Source organism: Marmota monax, unplaced genomic scaffold (genome assembly GCF_021218885.2).
Source record: "Marmota monax isolate L192 unplaced genomic scaffold, Marmota_monax_Labrador192_F-V1.1 WCK01_AAM20220418_F8-fsc00050, whole genome shotgun sequence".
Classification (NCBI taxonomy): domain Eukaryota; kingdom Metazoa; phylum Chordata; class Mammalia; order Rodentia; family Sciuridae; genus Marmota; species Marmota monax.
The window spans coordinates 12,115,573-12,123,430 of record NW_026694552.1 but is presented as its reverse complement, the minus strand read 5'-3'; the positions used below and the strand labels follow the sequence as shown (position 1 = coordinate 12,123,430).

The following is a 7,858-nucleotide window of genomic DNA, read 5'->3' as shown; positions in this document are numbered from 1 at the left end:
CATATAGGAATGCCTTTGATTTATGTGTGTTGATTTTATATCCTGCCACTTTGCTGAATTCATTTATTAGCTCTAATAGTTTCTTTGTAGAGCCTTTTGGGTCTGCTAGGTATAGAATCATATCATCTGCAAATAGTGATAATTTAAGTTCTTCTTTTCCTATTTTGATGCCTTTAATTTCTTTCATCTGTCTAATTGCTCTGGCCAGTGTTTCGAGAACTATGTTGAACAGAAGTGGTGAGAGAGGGCATCCCTGTCTTGTTCCAGATTTTAGAGGGAATGCCTTCAATTTTTCTCCATTCAGAATGATGCTAGCCTGAGGCTTAGCATAGATTGCTTTTACAATATTGAGGTATGTTCCTGTTATCCCTAGTTTTTCTAGAGTTTTGAACATAAAGGGATGCTGTACTTTGTCAAATGCTTTTTCCGCATCTATCGAGATGATCATATGATTCTTATTTTTAAGTCTATTGATGTGGTGAATAACATTTATTGATTTCCGTATATTGAACCAGCCTTGCATCCCAGGGATGAATCCTACTTGATCATGGTGCACAATTTTTTTTGATATGTTTTTGTAACGGATTCGCCAGAATTTTATTGAGGATTTTTGCATCTAGGTTCATTAGAGATATTGGTCTGTAGTTTTCTTTCTTTGAAGTGTCTTTGTCTGGTTTAGGTATCAGGGTGATGTTGGCCTCGTAGAATGAATTTGGAAGTTCTCCCTCTTTTTCTATTTCCCGAAGTAGCTTGAAAAGTATTGGTATTAGTTCCTCTTTAAAGGTTTTGTAAAACTCTGCTGTAGACCCATCCGGTCCTGGGCTTTTCTTAGTTGGTAGTCTTTTGATGGTTTCTTCTATTTCCTCAATTGATATTGGTCTGTTTAGGTTGTCTATATCCTCCTGACTCAATCTGGGCAGATCATATGACTTAAGAAATTTATCTATGCCTTCACTATCTTCTAATTTATTGGAGTATAAGGATTCAAAATAATTTTTGATTATCTTCTGTATTTCTGAAGTGTCTGTTGTGATATTGCCTCTTTCATCCCGTATGTTAGCAATTTGAGTTCTCTCTCTTCTTCTCTTTGCTAGCATGGCTAAGGGTCTGTCGATTTTGTTTATTTTTTCAAAGAACCAACTTTTAGTTTTGTCAATTTTTTCAATTGTTTCTTTTGTTTCGATTTCATTAATTTCAGCTCTGATTTTAATTATTTCTTGCCTTCTACTTCTTTTGCTGTTGTTTTGCTCTTCTTTTTCTAGGATTTTGAGATGAAGTATGAGATCATTTATTTGTTGGTTTTTTCTTTTTTTAAGGAATGAACTCCAAGCAATGAATTTTCCTCTTAGAACTGCTTTCAATGTGTCCCATAGATTCCGATATGTTGTGTCTGTGTTTTCATTAATCTCTAAGAATTTTTTAATTTCCTCCTTGATGTCTTCTATAACCCATTGATCATTCAGTAACCTATTGTTCATTCTCCAAGTGATGTATGCTTTTTCCTTCCTTCTTTTATCGTTGATTTTCAGTTTCATTCCATTATGATCAGATAGGATGCATGGTATTATCTCTACTCCTTTATATTGTCTAAGAGTTGCCCTGTGACATAATATATGATCTATTTTTGAGAAGGATCCATGTGCTGCTGAGAAAAAAGAGTAACTGCTTGATGTTGGGTGGTATATTCTATATATGTCAATTAAGTCTAGGTTATTAATTGTGTTATTGAGTTCTATAGTTTCCTTATTCAACTTTTGTTTGGAAGATCTGTCCAGTGGCGAGAGAGGTGTGTTGAAGTCTCCCATGATTATTGTATGGTGGTCTATTAGACTCTTGAACTTGAGAAGAGTTTGTTTGATGAACATAGCTGCACCATTGTTTGGGGCATATATATTTATGATTGTTATGTCTTGTTGGTGTATGGTTCCCTTAAGCAGTATGTAGTGTCCCTCTTTATCCCTTTTGATTAACTTTGGCTTGAAATCTATTTTATTTGATATGAGTATGGACACTCCTGCTTGTTTCCGAAGTCCATATGAGTGATATGATTTTTCCCAACCTTTCACCTTCAGCCTATGTATGTCTTTTCCTATCAAATGCGTCTCCTGTAGGCAGCATATTGTTGGGTCTTGTTTTGAGATCCATTCTACTAGCCTGTGTCTCTTGATTGGTGAGTTTAAGCCATTAACATTTAGGGTTATTATTGAGATATGGGTTGTTGTTCCAGCCATATTTTTTTATTTATGTTACTAAACATGGTTTGTTTTCCTCTTTGATTATCCCCCCCCTTTACTGTCCTACCTCCCACTGTTGGTTTTCATTGTTATTTTCAATTTCCTCTTCCTGTAATGTTTTGCTGAGGATGTTTTGAAGAGATGGTTTTCTAGCTGCATATTCTTTTAACTTTTGTTTATCGTGGAAGGTTTTAATTTCATCTTCCATCCTGAAGCTTAATATTGCTGGATACACAATTCTTGGTTGGAACCCATTTTCTTTCAGTGTTTGAAATATGTTATTCCAGGATCTTCTAGCTTTCAGAGTCTGTGTTGAAAGATCAGCTGTTATCCTGATTGGCTTGCCCCTAAATGTAATCTGCTTCCTTTCTCTTGTAGCTTTTAAAATTCTCTCCTTATTCTGTATGTTGGGCATCTTCATTATAATGTATCTAGGTGTGGATCTCTTATAATTTTGCACATTCGGCGTCCTGTATGCTTCTAGAATTTGGGATTCTGTCTCATTCTTCAAGTCTGGGAAGTTTTCTCGTATTATTTCATTGAATAAATTGCTCATTCCTTTGGTATGGAGTTCTATACCTTCCTGTATCCCAATGACTCTTAAGTTTGGTCTCTTAATGTTATCCCATATTTCTTGGATGTTCTGCTCATGGTTTCTTAACAGTCTTGCTGAGCTGTCTATGTTCTTTTCCAGTTGAAATACTTTGTCTTCATTGTCTGATGTTCTATCTTCTAAGTGTTCTACTCTGCTGGTAGTATTCTCAATTGAGTTTTTAAGTTGGTTTATTGCTTCCTGCATTTCTAGGATTTCTGTTTGTTTGTTTTTTATAACCTCTATCTCCCTGTATAGTTGATCCTTTGCTTCCTGGATTTGTTTGTGTAATTCCTTGTCGAAGTGATCTTTCATTGTCTGATTTTGCTGTCTAATTTCTTCCTTGATACTCCAGATCATCTGAAGCATATATATCCTGAATTCTTTATCTGACATTCCATCTGCTGCAGCTGTTACCTCTTCTAAAGTTGAGCTGACCTGCATTGCTTGTAGTCCTTTCTTTCCTTGTCTTTTCATACTGCTTGCGTTTCTTTCTTCTTGGTGAAACTGGTGTGTTTTTGAAATTTCCCCCCCCCCTATATATTTATATTGCTCTTGTATAGTTGAAAAGTCTCCCTTGCATGTGCGGGCGGGGGCTCTGCTCTGCCCCTCCTCCAATTGGTGTGAGGTGTCTACCACCCCCGCGGACCCCTGGGCCTGATCCGCCGTTCTGTCGCAGGTCTGCCTACCTTGCAGGTGGGGGCAAAGGCTCTGCCCTGCCCCTCCTACCACGCCCGGGGACCGCTAGGCCTGATCTGCAGGTTGGTCGCAGGTCTGCCCACCTTGCGGGCACGGGTGTCAGTTCCGCTCCGCCCCCACTCCAATTGGGGTCACTTGACCACCACACAGGCGGGCCGCTGGGCCTGATCTGGGCGCGGGCGAAGGCTCTGCTCTGCCCCTACTCCAGTTGGGGTGAAGTGTGTACCACTCTGGCAGGCCGCTGGGCCTGATCCGCCGGTCTGTCGCTGGTCTGCTTACCTTGCCGGCGCGGGCGGTGGCTCTGCCCTGCCCCTCCTACCACGCCTGCAGACCACTGGGCCTGATCTGCAGGTTGGTCGCAGGTCTGCCTACCTTGCGGGCGCGGGCGGCGGCCCCGCTCCTCCCCTCTGGCTCGACGACAAAGCGAGAGAGACTCGGGTATCTGTGACTCACCCTCCCTACCAGGGGACCAACTGTTTCCGTTGCCACTGGCACCGATGAAGTTTTCTCCTCGGCCGCTCTCCAATGACATCAGATCTCTGCCATGCTGGCATCCCCTGTTCTATGGCTGAATCCCATTTTCTTCTCTTCCAATAGGCGGAGCTGTGCCCTCTGAGCCGAGCTTCTGCCCTCTATGTGCTGACAGAAATCCCTGTACGGTGGCTCCTGGGAGTCTCTCAATCCTGTTAGTCCAGAGCCCTTTCACTTATCCGGCCCCTCCCCCTGTTCCTCCTCCCAGCCAGCCAGCCAGGTCCTGTTCACCAGAGGCGGTTCTCCAAGGATCTGATTACACTTGCAGCCCCACCGCGTGTCCTATATCCCGAACAATGAACACCCTCTCCGTCATTCATCTAAGCCCCAGTGCTGTGGTGGGGTGATCTGGGAACCAACAGTTTAATTTTTCCGGACCCCTTTGGTGGGCACGCCCCCAGAAACTAGCGGCTAAGATCTTGGGTGTCACCGCTGGTGTTAAGGGGAGGTGTGGATCTGGAATCCCCTCTGCTTCCCTACAGACACGCCCCCGGTGGTTTCCTGGCTGCTTGTATCTGGAGGGGGTGGGAGTCACACACCTGCTAATGTGGATTCCGCTGGGAAGGAATTCCGTCGGCGGAACTCTGGTGATGTCACCACTCTGCTATGGCGGGCCCCAGGCTCCTTGCCGGAGTGTCCGAAGGGAGGGGTGGGACTGGTCTGTTTCTGGTTGGTTTCAGCTCCCGGTTTGCTATTTCATGAAGGCTTGGCGAGAGACCTCTTACTAGAGTCCGTGCACAGCTCCTGCTGCGCTGAGCCTCGGAGGCTATCCGCCCTGTCGCGGGGGCCGGTGCAGGCAGCCGACAGTCGCCGAGTCGCGCGGGCAGCGGCTGGCGGGTCTGGACCTCTGCACTGCGTGGCGGAGATTCACTTGTCTAGCGCAGACTGTCACCTCCAAAAATCCTACCGATTCCCGGCCGATCTCTCTTTAGTGGAATTTTGCTAGGAGTTTCTCAGCAGGTCGTATCTAAGCGTATCCATGCGTCTCTCTGACCCCGTTGTTGAGGAGGTACTGAAAGCACTGCCTCCCCTCTCGCCGCCATGTTCTCTCTCCCAGACATAACATCTAAAAACAATTTTTTAAAAGGTAAAAATCTATACATAATAATGCACTCTTCAATAAAAGAATCCTTAATGGATGGGTTAAATAGCATACTGGACAAGGCTAAAGATAGAATTAGTGAATTAGATATAGAATTCAGCATAGCATAATAAAGTTAAATGTGAAAGCAAGATTTAAGAATCAAGAACACAAAGTGAAAGTGTAATATACCCTTTTAGCAGATTTTGAACACTTGAATAGAGGCATTGGGATACAGGCAGTATTCAAAGAGATGAGAAAAAAATTCCATAAAGATGAAATACATGCAACATCAAATTCAAGAACACAAAGACACCTTCAGGCTGGGCACGTGATGCATGCCTGTAATCCCAGCGGCTCAGGAGGCTGAGACAGGAGGATCACGAGTTCAAAGCCAGCCTCAGCAAAGGTGTGGTGCTAAACAACTAACTGAGGGAGTTACAAATAAAATACAAAATAGGGCTGAGGATGTGGCTCAGTGGTTGAGTGCCCCAGAGTTCAATCCCAAGTATCCTCCCCACACACACCCCCCAAAAAAACAAAGACACCTTCAGAAAAAAGCTTGTTTAGATACCATTCCAATGAAATTACAGAAAACCAAAGAAAAACAAATGATTCTGAAATTTACCAGAAAGAAAAGATTTTTTTTATAAAGCGCTGAAAATATTCTATAGTAACTTAGACAGCTCAGCCTGTTTTGGATTACAAAACATCTATGATATCAACTGGTTATTCATTACAAAGCTCTGATTTCAGGGGATTGATCTCAGGGGTGCTCTACCACCGAGTTACATCCTCAACCCTTTTTTATTTTGAGAGAGAGTCTCTCTAAGTTGCTAAGGCTGTCCTTGAACTTGTGATCTTTTTACCTTAAATTCCCTTGTTGCTGGGATAACAGTGTGTGCCACTTCACCCATTAAAGCTCTGATTTTTTAAGTAGGAGAGAAAACTATAGTTCCACAAGATGGTTTAACAACTTTGAATAACCAGCAATCCTTTTTAAATATATACACTGAGTTCATCTTAAACTAGAGAATGTAGCTGGTTATAATGAATTTTCCCAACCACAGTGAATAATTTACTTTTTCTCTCCCCCTTAAAACATAGCAGAATACTCATGAAAGAGAATACGACCATTCTAGAGATTATTGCAAAAATGTTCTAAACTATAAAAAGATAATAAACTATTACTGTACTAATTAGACAGTAACAAATTATGTATCAGCCTGACTGGACACTTCTTTTGAGAAGCATTTGCATAAACGCCTAATAGTTCATATATCTCTATTGAAGGATTGTCATACTGTTGTTCTTAAAATATACATATTTGACTAGGTGCTAGTGGAGACTAAGGGAACAAATAGCACTTTTTAAAGTTAAAAACAATCTAACAAGAAGGTTAGAACATTTTCTTGATTGATTTATTTTCCCTGTCCTTTACAATTACAAAGGCTTATAGCTCTGAATTAGACAATATTGATCACTGAAGTAGTTCTAGTCAGTAGCTTTATTTACAGGAGTGAAATGCCAAACACTGTTTTCATTAATGTCCACATGAGGCTCAGTGTCTAGGTTACAAATGTACTCTTAATTCTTGAGGTTTTCACATCATTGATTACACAGGGGGAAAACGGTATGCTTTTTGTTTGTTTGTTCCTTAAACTCAAATCACACATCACTCTAGATATTTAAAATTTATTCTGAACACATTTAACTTTAATATCCTTTGAAATTTTGGTACCTTTTCCCTATAGAAATCTAATTCTAAAAATCTAACAGTGTATTAGACACACATGAATGATGAGGAGTTAGAAAAAATTAAAATGAGTCACTAGCTGTTTATCATGTACACATTCACTTACAGAAAGTGAATAAGTGAAGACCATATATGAAATATTCCATAACATCAAACTTGTTAATAGCAATGGTTCAAATATTTTATAATATTTTATAATATTTACTGTGAGTTATTTATAAGTTACAAAAAGAGGCTTGTTAAAATATCTTATTTATAAATGTGGATTTATCTATTTCTCTTTATAGTTCTATACATTTTGTTTTATATACTTTTGAAGCTCTGGTAAATTAATATTCTCAATAATATTTTTATTCTTTGGTGATAAACTGCTTTGTGCATAATATTTATTTTAATTTTTGTTTCTTATTGATTTAATCGTACCATTTTCAGTTGGCTGTATTTATCTGGCATTGATATTTATTTCTGTAGTTTTGGCCTTTATATGATTTATTATGCTTTGTAAGTTCTGCTTCTGACATCAGGGAATGAAAACTTAATTAACCAATATTCCTGCATATAAAAGCTGTGTGCATGCTATATAAGTACATACAAATAACTACCTGAGTCTTTTTCAGCCTGAACAAATGAAAGTAGTTTTTTCTGGGCAATTAAAACATGTAACAAGGGCTGTAGATATAGCTCAGTTGGTAGAGTGCTTGCCTTACATGCACAAGGCCCTGGGTTCAATCCCCAGGACCACAAACAAACAAACAAACAAACATTACCCCGAGGGAAGCTAGAATCTTTGTGGTTGATGCCCCTCACCCCACTTTGTTTTCTTAAGACTGTTCCAGTGAAGCAAGCCAGGGCAATTAAGATTGAAAGGGGAAAAGAAATAAGAAGGGGTGGGAACAGTATTCTGTGTTTAAACTCATAGTCTCTGGTTTACCTCTAAATCATGTAAGCATGGAGAAAGCAGAAAT

General features: G+C 40.4%; 1 non-coding gene across 1 annotated transcript; it reads left to right on the top strand.

Annotated features, from left to right (window-relative positions):
* The first annotated feature begins 7,563 nt into the window (after positions 1-7,563).
* On the top strand, positions 7,564-7,637 carry Trnav-uac (transfer RNA valine (anticodon UAC)). The gene has a single exon. It is a non-coding gene; the product is annotated as a tRNA-Val (tRNA).
* Positions 7,638-7,858: the final 221 nt, after the last annotated feature.